This window comes from Euphorbia lathyris, chromosome 10, assembly GCF_963576675.1.
Source record: "Euphorbia lathyris chromosome 10, ddEupLath1.1, whole genome shotgun sequence".
Taxonomy (NCBI): Eukaryota; Viridiplantae; Streptophyta; class Magnoliopsida; order Malpighiales; family Euphorbiaceae; genus Euphorbia; species Euphorbia lathyris.
This window is the reverse complement of record NC_088919.1, coordinates 51592052-51601620: the sequence shown is the minus strand read 5'-3', so window position 1 is coordinate 51601620 and position 9569 is coordinate 51592052.

Sequence of the window (9569 nt, the reverse complement as noted above, 5' to 3'; positions counted from 1 at the left end):
GCGGAAAATGCATCGTGGTGCCCGCCAGTAAGCAATCGATAACAATATGGGATTGTTGGGCGAGTGCGAAGGCGATCGAGATGCTCGATAAGCCTTTGGATAGCATATAGATGCTCTTGTAGCGGAAAATACATCGTGGTGCCCGCCAGTAAGCAATCGATAACAATATGGGATTGTTGGGCGATTGCGAAGGCGATCAAGATGCTCGATAAGCCTTTGGATAGCATGCATGGATTAAAGCGGTGCGAGGGCCAGATTGGGTAACTCGCTTCTGATTGTCGTCAAGATGGGGTTTTTTTTGACAAAAAGAAAAACAAAGAACGAAAAACCCTTTATTGATGATTTTCTTTACAAGATGCTATTGATAATACTTCTTCAACGTCTGAATATTCCAGCTATTGTCGTAGACCAAGCCGTCTAACGAGGCGATTTTGTAAGCTCCATTGTGGAGGAAAGTGTCGATCTTGTATGGTCCCTCCCATGATTGGCCAAGCATGCCTTGAGCTAAAGGGGACTGTGCAGCTGCGGCGTCTCTGAGCACAAGGTCCCCGACTTGAAAAGTACGGGGATAAACCCTCCTATCGTGGTAACGCGCTATGTTCTGCTTATGGGCCGTGATGTGTAATAAAGCATTAAGGCGTTCCTCTTCAAGTCGGTCACTAGCTTCCGCAAGTTCCCCGCTGTTGTTGATTTCTTCGAAAGTGGTTTATCGAGGGGAGCGAAGGATGACCTCAGACGGTGCCATCGCCTCTGCCCCGTAAGCGAGGAAAAAAGGAGTGCGCCCAGTGCCCGAATGAGGGGTAGTGCGGTATGACCATAATATCGCTGCAATGTAGTCAGGCCATGCTCGGCCTTGGTCGGATAGGAGTGTTCGGTTGCTTACCTCAGTGAGGCCGTTGCTCTGAGGGTGTGCCACCGAGGTGTATCACCCTTTGATGCCCCACTCCGCGCAAAACTCGCGGAATTGAGTGCAGTCAAACTGCCTCCCGTTATCAGTGATGAAGGAGTGAGGGACCCCGAATCGGTATATGATTGTTCGCTTGAGGAAACCGATTACATTATCCGCGGTTATCCTGGCAATTGCTTCAGCCTCGATCCATTTGGTAAAGTGATCGACTGCCACTACAACGAAACGCTTTTGTGCTAAAGCCATCGGGAAAGGGCCGAGTAGGTCAATGCCCCATACCGCGAATGGCCAAGGTGTGACAATGCCCTTGAATGGAGCCGCCGGGGCGTGGTGAGTATTGGCGTGTAGCTGACATGCCTGACAACTGCGAACTAGACGCATCACATCGGAATCCATGGTCTGCCAGTAGAGCCCCTGGAGCTGGACCTTCTTCGCAATTGTCCGGGCGCCCTGATGCGAGCTACAGACGCCCTGGTGAATTTCCTTAAGACAGTGATCCCCTTCCTCCTCGGATATACAGCGCAACCAGGGATGCGTGGTGGATTTCTGATAAAGTAAGCCACCATGTAATGCATATCGCCAAGAACGCCGGACCACGAGGGACGCCTGTGCTCGATCTGTGGGGAGTGTTCCATCTTGAAGATATCTGATAATTGGACTTCTCCATCCGCCAGCCGCGGCGTCCGCTAAGTCGATCTGTAGCGAGCTTTCTACGTGAATGGCCGGGGCCCCAGCGATCTCGATGAGGGTGTGCGGGTCTTTGGACTGGTCGCCTGCTGCGAGAGCGGCGATAGCATCTGCCTCTTCGTTCTCCTCTTGTGGCACCAATATGAGGTTGAGGGTTATTCCTTTTGCTTTGAGGTCATTGATCAAGGATGTGGCGAGGGCCAAGTACTGGCACATCGTCGGATCTTTGGCTTTGTAGGTGCCGCTGACGTGGCTGACGACGAGCTTTGAGTCCGAGTATATCGCCAGCTGTCCGTTCACTACTGTTTTCAACAGTCGAAGAGCTGCGATCAAGGCCTCATACTCTGCCTGATTATTTGTGGTTGGGAAATCGAGCCGAACGGCGTACCGTATGTGGAGATTGTCGACCCCTAAATGGCTATTCCAGCGCCTTCCGCCAGGTTTGAATGAATTTAGACTGCTCACTCTGCAGTTTTAAAAGACTCTGTAACTGAGCCTTCCGCTAGGTTTGAATGAATTTAGACTGCTCACTCTGCAGTTTTGATTGTGCTCGACCCAACAAAGGGAGCGTGCTCGACCCGGCAAAGGGAGCGGTTTGAAGTGTAGGCGGTGCTCAACCCAACAAAGGGAGCGTGCTCGACCCGACAAAGGGAGCGTTATGGATTGTGCTCGACCCAACAAAGGGAGCGTGCTCGACCCGGCAAAGGGAGCGTTTTGGATTGTGCTCGACCCAATAAAGGGAGCATGCTCGACCTGGCAAAGGGAGCATTTTGAGGTGTAGGCGGTGCTCAACCCAACAAAGGGAGCGTGCTCGACCCGACAAAGGGAGCGTTATGGATTGTGCTCGACCCAACAAAAGGAGCGTGCTCGACCCGGTAAAGGGAGCGTTAGGGTTTGTGCTCGACCCAACAAAGGGAGCATGCTCGACCCAGCAAAGGGAGCGTTTTGAAGTGTAGACGGTGCTCAACCCAACAAATGGAGCGTTTTGAAGTGTAGACGGTGCTTGACCCGACAAAGGGATCGTTATGGATTGTGCTCGACCCAACAAAGGGAGCGTTATGGTTTGTGCTCGACCCAACAAAGGGAGCGTGCTCGACCCAACAAAGGGAGCATTATGGATTGTGCTCGACCCAGCAAAGGGAGCGTTTTGAAGTGTAGACGGTGCTCGACCCGATAAAGGGAGCGTTATGGATTGTGCTTGACCCAACAAAGGGAGCGTTATGGTTTGTGCTCGACCCAACAAAGGGAGCGTGCTCGACCCAGCAAAGGGAGCATTATGGATTGTGCTCGACCCAACAAAGGGAGCGTTAGGGTTTGTGCTCGACCCAACAAAGGGAGCGTGCTCGACCCAGCAAAGGGAGCGGTTTGAAATGTAGACGGTGCTCAACCCAACAAAGGGAGCGTGCTCGACCCGATAAAGGGAGCGCTATCGTTTGTGCTCGACCCAGCAAAGGGAGCGTTTTGAAATGTAGACGGTGCTTAACCCAACAAAGGGAGCGTGCTCGACCCGACAAAATGAGCGTTATGGTTTGTGCTTAACCCAACAAAGGGAGCGTGCTCGACCCGGCAAAGGGAGCGGTTTGAAGTGTAGGCAGTGCTCAACCCAAGAAAGGGAGCGTTATGGATTGTGCTCGACCCAACAAAGTGAGCGTTATAGATTGTTTGAAAGGCTCTGAGACTGGGCCTTCCTCCAGTTTTGAATGAATTGAGACTGCCCATTCTGCAGTTTTGAATGCTTTGAGACTGGGCATCCTCCAGTTTTGAATGAACTGAGACTGCTCATTCTGCAGTTTTGAATGCTCTGAGACTGTGCATCCTCCAGTTTTTTTTGTTGAGTGACAACGGCTCCCCGATTGATTTGATTGAGTGATGACGGCTCCCCGTTTGATTTGATTGAGTGATAATGGCTCCCCGTATCCCTTGGAAGATGAGTTGTATTTGTGATTACCTGTCAAGGCTTCTTGTGTTCCTGCAAAACTTAACATCTGTGCATGACAAAATGGGTGAATGCATGTGTAATATGCTTTTCTTTTCTTTTTTGGAATAGTTTTTTTTCTTTGGAAAGAAGTTTTTGAGGTTTTATTTGTTGTTTTTGTTTTTGTTTTTTTTTTCTTTTGAAAAACATGAGTTTTTTTTTTCTTTTGGAATTTTATGATTTTTTCTTTTCATGCATGATTGATTGCTTTTCGAATGCAAATTTGATTATCTGAAATGTTTTTCATGAATGAATGAATGAGCTCGCTCAATAAGAGGGAGCGATTTTTCTCAACAGTTTTGACCGTGGAGGTCTGTTGTTTTTTTTTTGTTCTGAAGCATTTAATGGACACTAGAATGATTATTGTAAAGGAAGGAGCATGGCAAATGGTGCATTCGAAATGACATATGAACGTCTGTGATGAAATTGACAGCTCAAAGTGTGATATGCTTGCAATCTTGCGATTAATGAGAAAATTTTTTTGAGGAATATTTGACAAAAAATGCAATTTAGTGTAGAATGCCTTTTTTTGTGAATTTCTGTTTGAAAATTGTATATGACAATGTCATGAAAGATATGAAAACACCAATGAGATTTTTTTGAAAATTTTTGCGATATGATTTGATGTTTTTTTTAAATGCTCGTGAAAATATTGAGATGATATGATGCTTTTTTTTATTTAAAAAAAACTATGAGAAAAAAATGATGTTGCAACCGTAGATGATATGATAATACTTTTTGAAAAGTCTCGAGGAAAATGATGATGAAAACATTAATGCGATATAATGTTTTTTCGTTTTTTTTAATATGAATGCATTATGCTGGAAATACTTTGGAAAATTTTGTGAAACCACCATGAAAAGTGTTATGAAAAATAATGATAAGAAAATGAACATTTATTTTTGAATTTTTACTTTTTTTTTGGTTTTTTTTTATCCATTTGGCTCATTTGTAATGTGTAACCCGAAAGAGATTGATGCTTCATCTCGGAATATTTGGCTTCATCTGATTAGAACTCCATGGTTCGAGGCTTGCATCATAGCTTGACAAATTGCCTCCTAGTCAACCATCCTGACTTTACTTTGCCACATTTTCGCAAAGACTAATCAATCTTCCTGGATCTTTGCTATTCTTGGGGATATTTGGCTCATGTACAATCTGAGAGAGATCAAACTGCTTCTCAGAATCTTGGCTTCATCTGTTTTAAGATTATATGGTCTGCCCTTGTCTCTCAGTCAACCACCCAATTTTTGGCATTTTCACAAAGACTACCGTTTTTTTCTTCTAAATATTGGCTATCTCCGTGGATATTCGAAGCCCTTGGCTTTTGAAGATTATGGTTCTTTATAACCATCTCAAATGAAGGTGTCATGCCCCTAATGTTTTCATTTTCGGCTTTAACATTACCGATGTCTCTGTCTGATGGATTTGGTGCTGAGGAAGCCAATTGGGTTGCCCCCCCAGAGAACTCTGCATGAACACATGCTCAAACATCGGAGCGGTATCTCGGTATCTCCTTTTTTCAAACATTGGTTGACACCCCTGAGGATCTTTGGCTCTCAAGGCTTGCGAAGATCATGGTCCTTTATAACCATCTTATATGAAAGTGCCATGTCCCCCAATGTCTTCTATTTCTCGGTTTCAGAATTACCGATGTCTCTAGATGATGAATTTGGTACTGAGGAAGCCAACCTGGTTGCCCCCTAGCAAAATTCTGAGTGAACATACTCAAATGTTGAAGTTATGACCTGGCGTCCCCAAGAAGATTTCACTGTTCAACACATCTTCTTACGATGTTTCTCTTCTGATTCTCGAGTTTTCTTCGGTAACAACACCTAGATTGCCCCCAAATTGTGTTCTATATCTCCATAATGATTTTCATTGATGGCTCTCACAATTTCCCCCCAGGTTCGTTCATCCATACTTAGACTGATGATATGAGGATTTTCTGTTGGTGGAATTTCCACAATTGCCCTCTGATAGGGGTATTTTACCCCTATCTTTTAGCATGATTTATGGGACGATTTCGGGTAAAATAAATAAGTTTAATTACAAAAATAAAGTGTTTTTGATAAAATAAAGAAATAAAAATAAATCTCGTACTTTTAGTTTATTTTCCTCGTTTTTGATTAGTTTAGGAAATAAAAACGTCAAGCTAACTCGTCTCTCAAGATTTGTATTTCAGGTACGAGAAAGGAGCAAAAATCCACTCAATACGCGGGGCATATTATCCTGTACGTGGGGCGTGAAACATAGTGCCAGAAATAATTGCCTTATCCGCAGGCACCATGTGGAACTGACTCAGCATACGCGGGGCGTATGACACACTACGCGGGGCGTATGACACATGTCGGCAATAATTGGCCTAATCCTGAAAGTCAGACTGCACTGTCTCCCAGAGTCAACTATACCTACGCGGGGCGTACCACTATTTACGCGGGGCGTAAAAAGGCAGTTCTTCAACATAAAAGATCAGAGACTCTTTTACGCGGGGCGTACTTCAGCTACGCACGGCGTAAGGGCACCAATTCAGGCAATAAAATTCCAGAGACTCAAACACGCGGGGCGTATAATCCTCTACGCAGGGCGTACTTGAGTCAACAAGACAATGAATTGGTCCACATGCAGAAGATTTCTGACGGAATAGGCATTTACGCGGGGCGTAGACCAAAACACGCGGGGCGTATCATGGGATTTCTGCACCAAATAATGTTGCTCCATGCTTGTGCTTTGTGAAATTACAAACTTGCCCTTGCTTGATGTCTATAAATAGATAGCTCTTGAACTTCATTTGACACCAATTATATACTAGAGAGCTATACTATACTCTTTCCTTTTCTTGTAATTTAGATTCAGATTTTGTAGTTAAACTCTCCCCCTCGAGAGCTTGTTCGGTTGTTCCGGCGTTCCATCAAAGTTCCGCTCCATCATTCGTCACCAAGCTCGAGAGTTCCACCTCCACGACCTAGGAGACGGCTTTGAGTTCGGTTAGCTAGTTCCAAGGGCGGATTCTCCCTTTTTACTTGCTAATTAGCTTGTACTCTTCCTATGTACTAGGCTTGGTTGTATTTCATCTAAACACTTTCCATATTTATAATTTACGGCTTATAATCTCTATTTCCCTTTACGTGTTAATGTTTATTGCTTGTTTTGATATTGATAATTGATTATTGTGTAGGAGCACGCGATTATCGCCGCCATCCGGGCTATCTTTAGGGAATTATATAGGTGTTGCCTTACCGGAAGTGACAAACCGGAAACCGTAGGAATTGACAAGCCACGGAACTTATGGGCCCTAATTTCTAGATCCCCCGCATTAGACACGCCTTGACTAGGAATCACGTAGTCTAAGTACTTCACGGGTCGGTCTCACTACACTTGGTCGTCTTTGCAAGAGTAAACCATTATCCGTATACATTTAGAATCGTTATTCATCGTGGTTATAACTTATCATACACACCCCGCTTCATAGAGTTTTAGCTACACGAATCTGTGTCGCTAATAGTTAGGAATAGTGTGTAGTTGTGTCTTACTTTACCCCAAAGTAATCACCGCTTAAATAACATACGAAACCGAGTCGTCTAATACTTGTAATTATAAATCCCGTGGATTTGATACCCGGTCTTAACCGGATTATTACTTGATACGACGGGGTACACTTGCCCCTAAGTAGTCGTAGTGTCTAGTGGAATTAGAACATTTAAAAGATCACATCCATATTCATAGCACATTCACCACAATACACATTTAGTCGTCGTAAGAAACTCTACCCCTAGTCTTTACACGCATCAAGTTTTTGGTGCCGTTGTCGGGGATTTATAATTTGCTACAATATTAGGCAAAAACGTTTCATTGTTAGTTTAAGCATTCTTTTTGTATAAATTGTTTATATATACGTTTGCTAACATTGTTCTTTTTTGTTGATAATTCTTATATACTTGTTTTACTTTATGCACACCCGATCTAAAAGTGATTCTCTCGTACCTATTGATCTCGAAATTGAACGTACTCTTTGTAGGATTCGAAAAGAGAGAATGGAAAACCCCAACGCCGAGGTCAACCAACCCAACGGAAACCCAAGGCCACACGTGAACAACATCCGCGGGGCCAATGATACGCATTCGATGATGGAGATCCTTGCGCCGCATCGTCCCCAAAATCGTAACGGCATTGTCGCTCCCACAATTCCGGCCAACACATACGAGATCAAGACCGGAATGATCAAACTGATACAACAATGCGGTCAATTCGGAGGGGAACTCCACGAAAACCCCAACGAACATTTGGATAAATTTCTTATGTGTGCCGATACCTCTCGGCAAAATGGTGTTCCCGTTGAGGCTGTGAGACTGAAATTGTTTCCTTTTTCATTGACAGGACAGGCGCTGGAGTGGCTACATTCATTGGAGGCGGGATCCATCACGTCATGGGAAGAGCTTGAAAAGGAGTTCCTCTCCTACTATTTTTCGCCGTCCAAAACAGTCAAGTTACGGACCGATATCACATCCTTCAGGCAGTTGGAATGCGAGGCCCTTCACGCAGCTTGGGCTAGGTTCCGGAAGTTGCTCCGAAACTGCCCCCACCATGACATCCCAAAGCACGACTTGGTAAGCACTTTTTACCACGGGTTAACTCCCACTAACCGTGCGACTGTTGATTCCGCTGCAGGTGGGGATCTATTTCGAAAGTCAGCTAGTGAGGCCTACGAGCTCATTCATGAGCTCGTAAGGAAAAGTGTGCAATGGCAAGAGGATCGGCTTGCTGGCCCGTCGCGACACCAGACATTCGCTGTGGAGAAAGAGGCTCCGAAAAGCTCCATAGATGAAATGAACAAGAAGCTTGACTCGTTGATCGCCCAATTAAGCCTCAATAAAAGTGTACATGTCATGATGTGCACTCACTGTGGTGGAGACCATGATGCGTTTAATTGCCAAATCGGTAGCCCCTTCGCCGGCGATGCCGAAAACGTAAGTTATATAGGAGGTAACCAAAGGTATAATTCCCATCTGAACTCCTATTCTCACCACAATAATAATAATAATAATAGCAGATGGAGGCCTCGGTATCAACACCCGAACTTATCATATGGAAACAATAATAACGTGTTGAGGCCCCCATCCGGCTTTGAGCAAGAATTTCGGGAAAACGGGCTCGGGAAATCACAAGCCGCGCCCGGTAATCGAAACGCTCCGCCTTCCAATAATGTACATGACCAATCGGTCACGTCCTTATTGAAGGACATATTAACCCGTCTTTCCGATAGCGAAGTGTTTTGTAGGGATATTAGCCTCCAGGTGGCCCACCTGAACCGTCAACAACAAGAAAGGCCACTAGGAACCCTCCCGGCAAACACTGAACAAAATCCGCGGGGTAAGAATAGGGAATCTGGGCAAGCGATAACGCTCCTCAACAATAGGAGTTCGGAGCCGTCAAGCTCTGATAACATTGAGATATTATCCTGAGGACCAAAAGGGATATTCACCTCAAAGTACGCCGCGTAGTGGTCTCCAAAAGGAAGCTGGTTGGTGGATCTCCCCAGACCAGCTCAGAAAGATCCGCCGGCGGACCTATAGGGCAAATCTCTCCCTTCGCCTCTATAACGGCTGGCCGCTGACTCGGCCATAAAAGATCATTAATGAGTTATTAATTAGCTAATCCGCCAGATTCAGAATAACCCGTAACCGCCATTAGTGAGGCATTAATGGAGACTTTCTAGTTACCTGAAGGTTACAACTTCCCAGCTATATAGCCTGATCCCCCAGGTTATCAAGGTACACACACATTCTCACCATTCTTGTCAATTCCGTTGGTTTCCTTGATCCATCTTACTGACTTTGGCATCGGAGTGTTCCCGGCCGATCCCAACGGCACCTCACAGGGAAGTGCTCCGATCAAGGATTTTTCCTCAAGTTAACATTGGTGCGGTGAGCGTGGAATCCTTAATCAAACAAAGGGTTTTTTCGTTCACGCTGAAAACGCAATGACCAACGGAGGTGAAAA